Source organism: Cynocephalus volans, chromosome X, assembly GCF_027409185.1.
Source record: "Cynocephalus volans isolate mCynVol1 chromosome X, mCynVol1.pri, whole genome shotgun sequence".
Classification (NCBI taxonomy): domain Eukaryota; kingdom Metazoa; phylum Chordata; class Mammalia; order Dermoptera; family Cynocephalidae; genus Cynocephalus; species Cynocephalus volans.
In genome coordinates, this window is record NC_084478.1 from 36671439 (window position 1) to 36680601 (window position 9163).

Consider the following 9163-nt stretch of genomic DNA (forward strand, 5'->3'; position numbering starts at 1 on the left):
ACATTAACTGCTTTCTTCAACTAAGGGTGGAGAATCTCCCTCAGCCTTCTCGTGCCATTGGAGAAACTGTTGGGCCCTTAAAGTTGCACTGGCCGTCGCATTAATGCAAAACCTGGCTGCACGTAGGTTTTTTCAAAGCCACTTTCCAAAGGGACGAGAAGACACTGGGGACGATATCATGGACTCTGGCCAAAAAGCACTGACCTTTCACCTTGCTGGTTTCAGCCTGGTCTCCTGAACCCCATAGGAATTCATAGCGTGGAGGTTCACACTTGTGCACCTGCCACTGCTCCAGGTACTTTTCCTACAGCAAATCTTTGGTGATGAGCTTCCTGGGCTCTTCATATATAAAGTCGCGCTCCCAGGATATGCCCAAATCTTATTCAGAAATTCTCAGATCTCCTCTCTCTAATGCAGCTGCCCTTCATGAGGATCATACCCAGGAGCATCATTAGAGACGGGTCTTAGGCAACACCTTATGAACACTCAGACTCCCATTGTTGGGGAGGTCCAGTTCACTGACAAGAGCATCGAAGTGACCGCTGGGGTCAACTTCCTTCCGCTCAAGGCCAAAGGCAATCTCTGTGCACTCGGAGGTTCTCCTGAAGATTTCAGGGAAATTTCCCTTGCACTTTCTGTTGACAATGCTGCTGTTGTAATGGGCTCTTTCATTTTATACTTCTCCAGCAGGAATTGTACCAACCATTTGTGACCCTGATTAGGAGGTCTCTGCATGAGCTCTGGGTGGAGGGTGCTGCCAGGGAGGTGCTTGGTCTTTCCTCATCTTGGCTCTTGGCAGCTTCATCAGATCTTATGCATGAAATACTTGCAGAAGCAGTGGTGACGGACAGGCTCTTTGAGACTCCTGGGACACGTGAGCAGCAGGGGAGCCCTGAGGAGTACCAGGCAGAACAGGAGAGAACGAGAAGGGAGACTCTTCTTTCTCTCCTTCAGTGGGCCTTGAGACCCCAGTGGCATTTCCCATGGGCACGGAGCATACTCTTCCGACCCTGAGGCAGGACCGTGGTGAGAGACAGCAGACCGGAGAGTGGGCAGGACGGCTGGTAATGCGGGCACCTGGAGAAGGGAGAAGGAGATGGTGTGAGCACTTTCAGCAGGGAGATCCCACCTTGGCTTTAATCAAGGCCCCCTCTGCAGATTTCTGGGAGGGCACTGCTCTAGGAAGCCAGAGGGTTCCCTTGGTCAACCTGTCCCCTGATAACCCCGTGGAGGAACTTAGAGTGAGTCTCAGGCTGCAGGCTGCCAGCTCAGCTTGGGGTTTATGGGCTGAGAACAGGGGCTGGTCATGGAGCTCCCTGCGTTTTGGGGTGGGGAGTCCTCTCAGTTCACATTCAGAATCGTCAGGCCAACTGTTGACAGGGCCAGGGACCTTTTTCCTACGCTGCAATAAAGATGACAATTCAAAGCTCCCTGGAACCCACGAAAAATAAGTGAAGGTGTTTCTCAGCCCACCATCTCTGCCAGGGCTTACCCAGGGCTGTTAACTCTTGGGACCCTGTGTGTTCTGGGATCGCTGGATTCTCATTCTTATTCAGAGTTCTTATCTTGGCTCCCCGTGGGTCTGGGACCCAACCTTCCACTCCATGGTGGCTTCACCTTAAGACTAAGGATCTTTCCCTTAGACCCAATATAAAGAAGCAATGTCAGAGCCTCTGGCTGACAGCCCTGCCCTGGCTCTTTAAGTGCCGAAGGCAGGACTGGGGCTGGATTTCTTGGTGTCCCCTCTACTGGGAGGGAAAGGTTTGGTCCCCTAAGCATTCACTCAGGTTTCTCCTTCTGGCTACTGAGAAGGCCTGTAGCTCCTCTCTTCTTTGACCTGAGGACATCCCCTCATGGTAAGGTACAGAACTCTCTGAGACCCAACAGAGGGAAGCGAGGGCAGCTTTATTTGGCCACACCTGCCTGTAGCCCCTCAAGACAGAGAACTTTGGCAGGCAAGGTCTGGCCTTGTGAAGGTGAGCTTCCTAGTGTGACTCGTAGGAGGGACTAAAATTCCTCCTTCTCTTGGCCTGTTACTGTCCGCCTCAGAACAAGGCCCTCATTTCTCTGTCATCCTGAGGAGGAATTGAGGGCTGCCTCTGCTCCACGTGTCATCTATGCCTGTATCTCCAAGGACTAACGGTAGGGGAGACATTACGTGCCTCCCCCGTTGTTAGGAGTTTTTTGCTCCACTCCTTCCTCAGGGCCCTCACCCAGACCGGTGGCACAATCTGGAAATTTTCCCAATGCTGACTCAGCCAGCCTCAGACCAAGATCCTCACCCCCCACAGTCCTCAGAGATGGAAGTCAGAGGGCATCACATCCATCCACAACTGTCTGGGTATTCTGAGAGCTAACAGCAGGGGAAAAACTCTATGGGACTCCACTGTTCTGGGGTTGGTGACCCTTTTAATTCTCCCTGAGTCAGGGTCTGGTCCTCTACCCTACAGTGACCTGAGTCCTCCAGAACTGAAAGTGAGTGGGTGACACATGTGGTTACCCCTTCCTGGGCCTTCCCAGGTCAGAAAGGGGCAGGACTTTGTGGATTCCTGTCTTTTCGGGGTTGGGTGCTCTCCTCAGTCCTCACTCAGGGTCCTTGCACTGAAAACTCATATGACCTAGAGTCCTAACCCCTTATGCTATGGCCTTTATTTCCTCGAGACTATCCGGAGGGTGTAAGAGTTGACTCATCTGGGTAGAGCTGCCTGTGCTCACCCATTGCTGACAGTAGAAGGATTCTGTGATGTTCCTGCTTATACGGTTTGAGTGGTTCCTTCAGTCCTCAGGCTCCTCAGCTTGGCCCTTGGCATGACCTGGAATTCCTCCCTGTGCTAGCCTGAGGCTGGCCCCTTAGACCAAGTGCCTCACATCCTTGAGATGGCCAAAAGGGAAGTGAACGGGGCTCATCAGTCCAGCATTTCCAGGTCTGCCAAGGACAGATATCAGTGCCAGGGCTCTGTGTGGCCACATTTGTTCTGCGAAGGGTAACATCATCCTCACTTAGGGTCATCAACTTCAGTCCTGTTTTTTTTTTTTTTTTTTTCTTTTTTTTCGTTTCAAAAATGACCAGGAAGGGGATCCCAACCCAAGCCCCAGCATCATTAGCACCATGCTCTCCCTAGTGAGCCAACCGGCCACCCCTACACAAGGATCCGAACCGGCGGCCTTGGTGCCATCAGCACCACACTCTCCCAAGTGAGCCACGGGCCGGCCCTCAATTTCAGTCCTCTAAAGGACTAGTTTTCCACCCTCGGCTGAATGGAGCTGCTCCCATTAGACTAAGGGCTTCACAACCCTGAGACCACTCTCAGATGAGATGAGGGGGCACCTCAGCCTGCTAGCTTTGCCCTGCGCCTCTTAGGGCTGACAGCAGAGGCAGAACATGGTGCATTCCCTCTGTCCTTGGGTGAGTGGCCCCCACTCTCCTCAAACATGGTCTCACTTTGACTCCGGAACAGACAGACCTGGAACTCCACTCTCCACTGACCTGAGGCCACGCTCCTCACACCAAGGCCATCACCTTTCCGGAATCTCCAAAGTAGAAGTCAACAGGAACCACAATTGCCCTTGGCTATTGGGGTCTTCTGAGGAATGACAGCAGGGTCAGAATTGTATAAGACTGCACACTTTTGGAATTGGTGGTTCCCTCAGTCCTCATTCAGGTTTCTGTCCTTGACTCGGTGTGGGACGTGGGACGCCTCTCTACTGACCTGAGCCTGCCGGCCTCAGACCGGGGCTTCCACCTTCCTAAGAAACCAGAGGGGGAATGTCAGGGTGCGACGCTTTGGATAATTCTGCCTGGGAACTCTCTGTGGCCCCCTCTGTTATGGGGAATCCACCCATCAGCACTCAGTGTCCTTAACTTAAATCTAGGTAGGTCCTGTTAGGATCTCGTACCTGGGCACAAGTGAGGCTACTACCACCACTTCAAGGCCTTTACCTCCCTCAAACACCATTAGGGGGCACCAGACGAAATGAGAGGCCAACCAAGGCAGAAAGCAATACATAGTTCAGGAGGCCCCTACTGCTCCGGGGTGAGCGGTTCCTCATTTCTCCTTTAGGGTCCCTATCTTGATATTTATTACAGGCTGAGATTTCTCTCTTACTGACCTGAGGGTGCCACACTTACCAAAGGCTCTTAGGTCCCTGAGAACCTTGAAGAGTAAATGAGATTCACAGCTTATAGCCCTGCCTTGGGCCCTCTAGGTCTGACAGTAGGCAAGGAGCTGGTTTTTTAGTGACCCCTATATTCTAGGCCACTGATCTCCAGAGCCTTTAGTTATGGTGTTCCTCATCTTGCCTCCTTTCTCTGATTAAAAGCTTCTGGGAAATGTCGCACACCATTGAGCAGGTTCACTCCTGCAAACCTTGCAGAGAATGGCTCTCTGTCCTAGGCTCCATTTGAGATGGGGAAGCTACAGCAGAAGGCAAGAGGCCCGTGACAGGTGGTGGGCTGTCAGAGAAAAAGCATTGTGATCTATTCCTTTGCTTCAAAAGCCAGACATAGCCAGTCACGTAGCTTTGCTCAGAAGAGATTTGATTTCTACAGGGAGAGGGCAGACCAGGATGATTTGGTGAGCTCCTGATCTTTTTAGGTTATCTGACATTGCATAGGTAGATGATCATTTTGTCACTAGATATGATGTTTTCTTTTCTTTATATATACCATCTGTTTATTCAACATTATTATTACTCTAGCTGTGTAATACAAAATTGATTTGTGGACAGGGTCCTTTTTATCCTCTTAGATACACTTTGCAGTGGTGAGCAGAAAAATGAATTACAAGATCCAAGATCTAGCTCAAACTGGGATGACTGGAACGATGTGGGCTCTAGACGAATCCAGACCAGGGATCTAGTGCTGGCTTTGTCAATTACAAGCTCATGAGCTTGGGAAACTCACAAGTTGCTCATCTGTAATGTGAGTCTGCTAAGTCATGCCTATCTTGGAGACGTGTTGGAGTGTATGCACTGTAGATAAAGCAAAAGGCATACGGATTAGGAAATATTGGGTATTCAATGAATGGCAGTTATCGTATGATTATTTTAGTTTTTATATAGCAGTATTATTTTCTATTTTCATAATGATATAATGAGAAACAAAATTGTCAAAAGTCTTGCAAACTTTTGAGACAATTTAAACCTACAGGTGTCCCTTGAATTTAGCAGTCTTGTTTTAAAAATGTTTTAGTGAACTCATTCTGGTTCTTATTGATCACTGGATTTAATATTGACCGTTTTAAACCCAGACAATACTACCTTCCAATCAGACTTGTTTTGTTTGTTGGTTGGTTGGTTGGTTTTCATCCACTAGAGAGCAGACAATATGCAGTGCACTAGAACAGAACATTCTCAAACAATCTAAATAAATCAGGTATCTTTTATTTATACTAAAAGAAATACTAAAAGGTATAAGGCCAACGAAGATTTAAGCAGCTTTTACATTTCCGTTTTTTACTCTTTTGTTCTCCTCATATTGTGATCTCAATTATTTTACTGTGAGTTTCTTTCACATTTCCACGAAAACAGCTTGCAAACTGTGTTCACGTGCACTGAATCCAGAGCACAGGACACTTTCTTTCCTGCCCAGACAGAGATTTGTCTCTGGCTTACATATAACCACAAAGTAACTTGTAGGAGCAGCTTTCCATAGTGGAAAGAACATTTGTGTCCCCCTCAAATTCATATGCTGAATCCCTAACACTCAATGGAGTGGTATTTAGAGGCGGGGCCTTTGGGTGGCAATTCTGTTTGGTTGAATTTTAAGGTTGGAGCGAGAGTGTTGGGATTAGGGTCCCTATAAGAAGAATAGGAGACAATAGATCTCTCTCTCTCTCTCTCTCTCTCTCTGTCTCTCTCTCTTTTCTTACTGTCCCTCTCTCTGTCTCTCAGTCTCTCTCCTTCTCTTGCTCCGCCCCATTCTCTATCTCCCCCCTCCTCTCCCCTCTCTCCCTCTCTGTCTCTCCCCCGCTCTGTCCCCCCTCCCTAATGTCCTCTTTTTTTCTCTTCTCCCTCTCCCTCTCTCCTCAATGTGATGATACAGTGAGAAGGCAACTGTCTGCAAGTTAGGATGGGCACCGTCATCAGGAACCGAACCTGCTGGCACCTTGATCTTGGATATCCCAGCCTTCAGATCTGTGAAAAATCGACTTCTATTGTTTAAGACACCCAGTCTACGGTATTCTGTTAGCACAGCCCCAACACGCTAACTTACACAGTTTTGTCTCTCAACTCTGAAGCACACCATCTGAGGGTATGGCCGCTGCTCACCACTTCCACGAACTCATCCTGCTCACCTCACAGTTTAAATAAAAATTACATCCCACCGAAGACTTGAATTTTTCCAATGCCCCAAAGTGCCTTGTTCAGGAAATTTCCACTAGATTGCATCATAAGGAACTCCCTCAACCTCACTCATTCTTGTTACTTTACTGATAGGCCAGAGGAGAGTGCAACATCTTGTATGATGGCAGCTTAGAGGCTCAAAAGTTCTATGAGCGGGGGCTGTGTCTTCTTTATTGCAGCATCCCTAGTTCTAGCACAGAACCTTCCAAAAAGCAGATGCTCAATTACTGTTTTTGAATAAAAGAGGCAGTAAACATGAAGTCTAATTTATTCAGATTTAATTTTCCTACTACCTTGAATAAGCTAAGATAAACAAAGTATGAATCATTTAATTTTACAAAACACTAACAGAAATTTGGGAAAGCGAGGATTAACTATGTTTTAATTTTATTTCTCCATTGTATTACCCACTATTACATTTAGTTCTCCACTGTAGTTTACTGTAGGGTTCTTTCAAGTGTCTAAGAAAATTCCTATTCTTATATCATATTTTCTTATCTGGGTGATAAAAATACAAACAATCAAACAAACAAACAAACCAACAACAACACAGACTTCAATAAGGGTGAGAACATTTGCTGGACTAATGGTCCAGGAGACCGTACTCGCATTGGCAGATGCCATGCCTGGCTGGGTCTACGGCTGGGGCTGTTTCTTCCTCATCTTCCATAGGCTCTGCATAATGACATAAGTAGTCCAAGGTGATGATTTCCTTGATCTTTCCCAAATGCTCCAGGACTTTCGTCTCGCTGGTTTCAACATGTGCTCTTGGACCCCACAGGAATTGATAGCACGGAGGATCACTGTTGGGGACCTGCCGGTACTCTAGGTAATTCAGCCTCACCAAATCTTGAGTGATGAGCTTCCGGGGCTCTCCGTAGATGAGGTGCTTCCTTCCAGCATATACTTTCATCTTATTCAGGCATTTCCAGATGTGTTCCTCAGTGGCACAGTTGCCATTCGTTAAGATCACACCCAGGACAATCATTAGGAGACCGGTCTTGGGAAACCCTCTGCCAGGACGCACCCTCCCGTTGTTGGGAAGTTTCAGTTTGCTGACTAGGTTATACGAGTGACTGGGTAAGTCGACTTCCACCACCTCAACTGCAAAGGCAGCGTCGACGTGTTGGGAGGCCCTCTTGAGGATCTCAGCAAACTGGTGTTTGTACTTACAGTTGATAACCTTCAGCATGTCTGCCTTCATAATGGGCTGTTTCATTCTATACTTGTAGAGCAGGAACTGCGTCAACAAAACAGCCTTCCTCATTAGAGGGTCTTCGCATGAGTTGTTAGTAGACAGTGGGTCCTCAGAGGTGCTTTTCCGTTCGTCACCTTGGCCATTGCAGCCTTCTTCACATCTAGTGCAAGAAATGCCTTCAGAAGTAGTGGTGGCGGATGGTGCTCTCTGAGGCCCCTCGGAACTGCTACATGACCCAGCAGCAGGCAGGCTCTGGCTATTATCTCCACAAAGAGAAGAGGAGGGAGGGGACTCCTCTGCTGCCGCTGCTGTTGCCTGAGCACCTTTCTCACTGGCGTGGAGCTTACTTTTCCGTCTCCGAGGCATGATGACTCTGGGGAGGGACAGTGGGAAGGAGTGCTGGCAGGACGGCTGGTGATGCAGGCACCTGGACAAGAGAGAATTACATCATGTGAGCATCTTCGGCGACAGAGACCACCTTGGCTTTAACAAAGGCACCCTCCGCAGGTTTCTCTGAAGGCACTTCTCTAGAAACCTACCCAGCTCCTGTTCTTCTGGTCAGCCTGTCTCCTGACAACCCTATGGAGGAACTTAGAGTGTGTTCTAGACTGCAGGGTGCCAGCACTGCCTGGGGTGTACTGAGGAGATGGCAGCAGCCGGTAGTGGGGGGCCTTCTGTTCTGGGGGGTGAGGGTCCCCTCAGTTCATCATCTGAATGATCCCGTAAATTGTTGCCAATCCTGGGCCCCCTCTATTCTGCTGCCCTCAAGTGGACACCTCAAATCAAAGCCACGACTCACTGAGACCACAGAGGTGGAAGGGAAGGAGCTTTTCGCCCCGTCATTCCTCTTAGGGGGCACCCAGCTCAAAGCCAGGCGGACTCCTCTCTGTCATGGGCTGTTTGGGGCTTCAGTTCTCATTCAGGGAATTCACCTAAGCTCCAGATAGTGCCTGTTATACATTTCTCTGCTGACCAGCGGCTGTACCCTCACACCAAAGATATCATCTCCTTTATTTTGAATATAAAGAAGTGAGGGGAAGCCTCAGTCCGACAGCCCTGCTGTGGGCCTGCAAATGATGAATGCAGGGGTGGGGCTCAGATCGTTTGTATTCCGTTCACTGGCGGGTGGTCCCATCACCCTTTCCTTTGAGCCTCGGCATGGCTTGGAACATCTCCTGAGGCCCCCTAGTAGGATACGAGGGCCGACTCACCTCCACATGGTATCCCAAGGCTGAGAATAGGGGATGGATTTGGTGGTACCCTCCTCGTCGATGTTCCCTTCAGACGTCAGGGTCATGCCCTTAACTCAAACCCTCCTACCGTGGACGTTAGGCCGTCCCCTTTAGACAAAATCCCTTACCACCACCAGCAGCAGCACCCCTCTCCCCCCTTCCCCTGTGATAGCATATAGGCTTTCCTTTGCTCACTTGAGGACCCTCCTCTCAGACCTAGGACCTCACATTCCTGAGACTCTCCTTGCAGAAGTTAGCCTGACAGCCCTGCCCAGGGCCTCCCAGGGTCGACAGCAGGGGCGGGCTCTGTGCCACCTGACTCTTCTGGGAAGGATAGTCCCCTCAGAACTCACTCCGGGTTCCACTCTTGATTCCCTGCAGGGCATGC

General features: G+C 49.2%; 1 pseudogene; it reads right to left on the reverse strand.

The window, feature by feature from the left end:
• Positions 1 to 451: 451 nt before the first annotated feature.
• Positions 452 to 8840, reverse strand: LOC134367875 (melanoma-associated antigen B5-like; annotated as a pseudogene).
• Between the last annotated feature and the right edge of the window lie 323 nt (positions 8841 to 9163).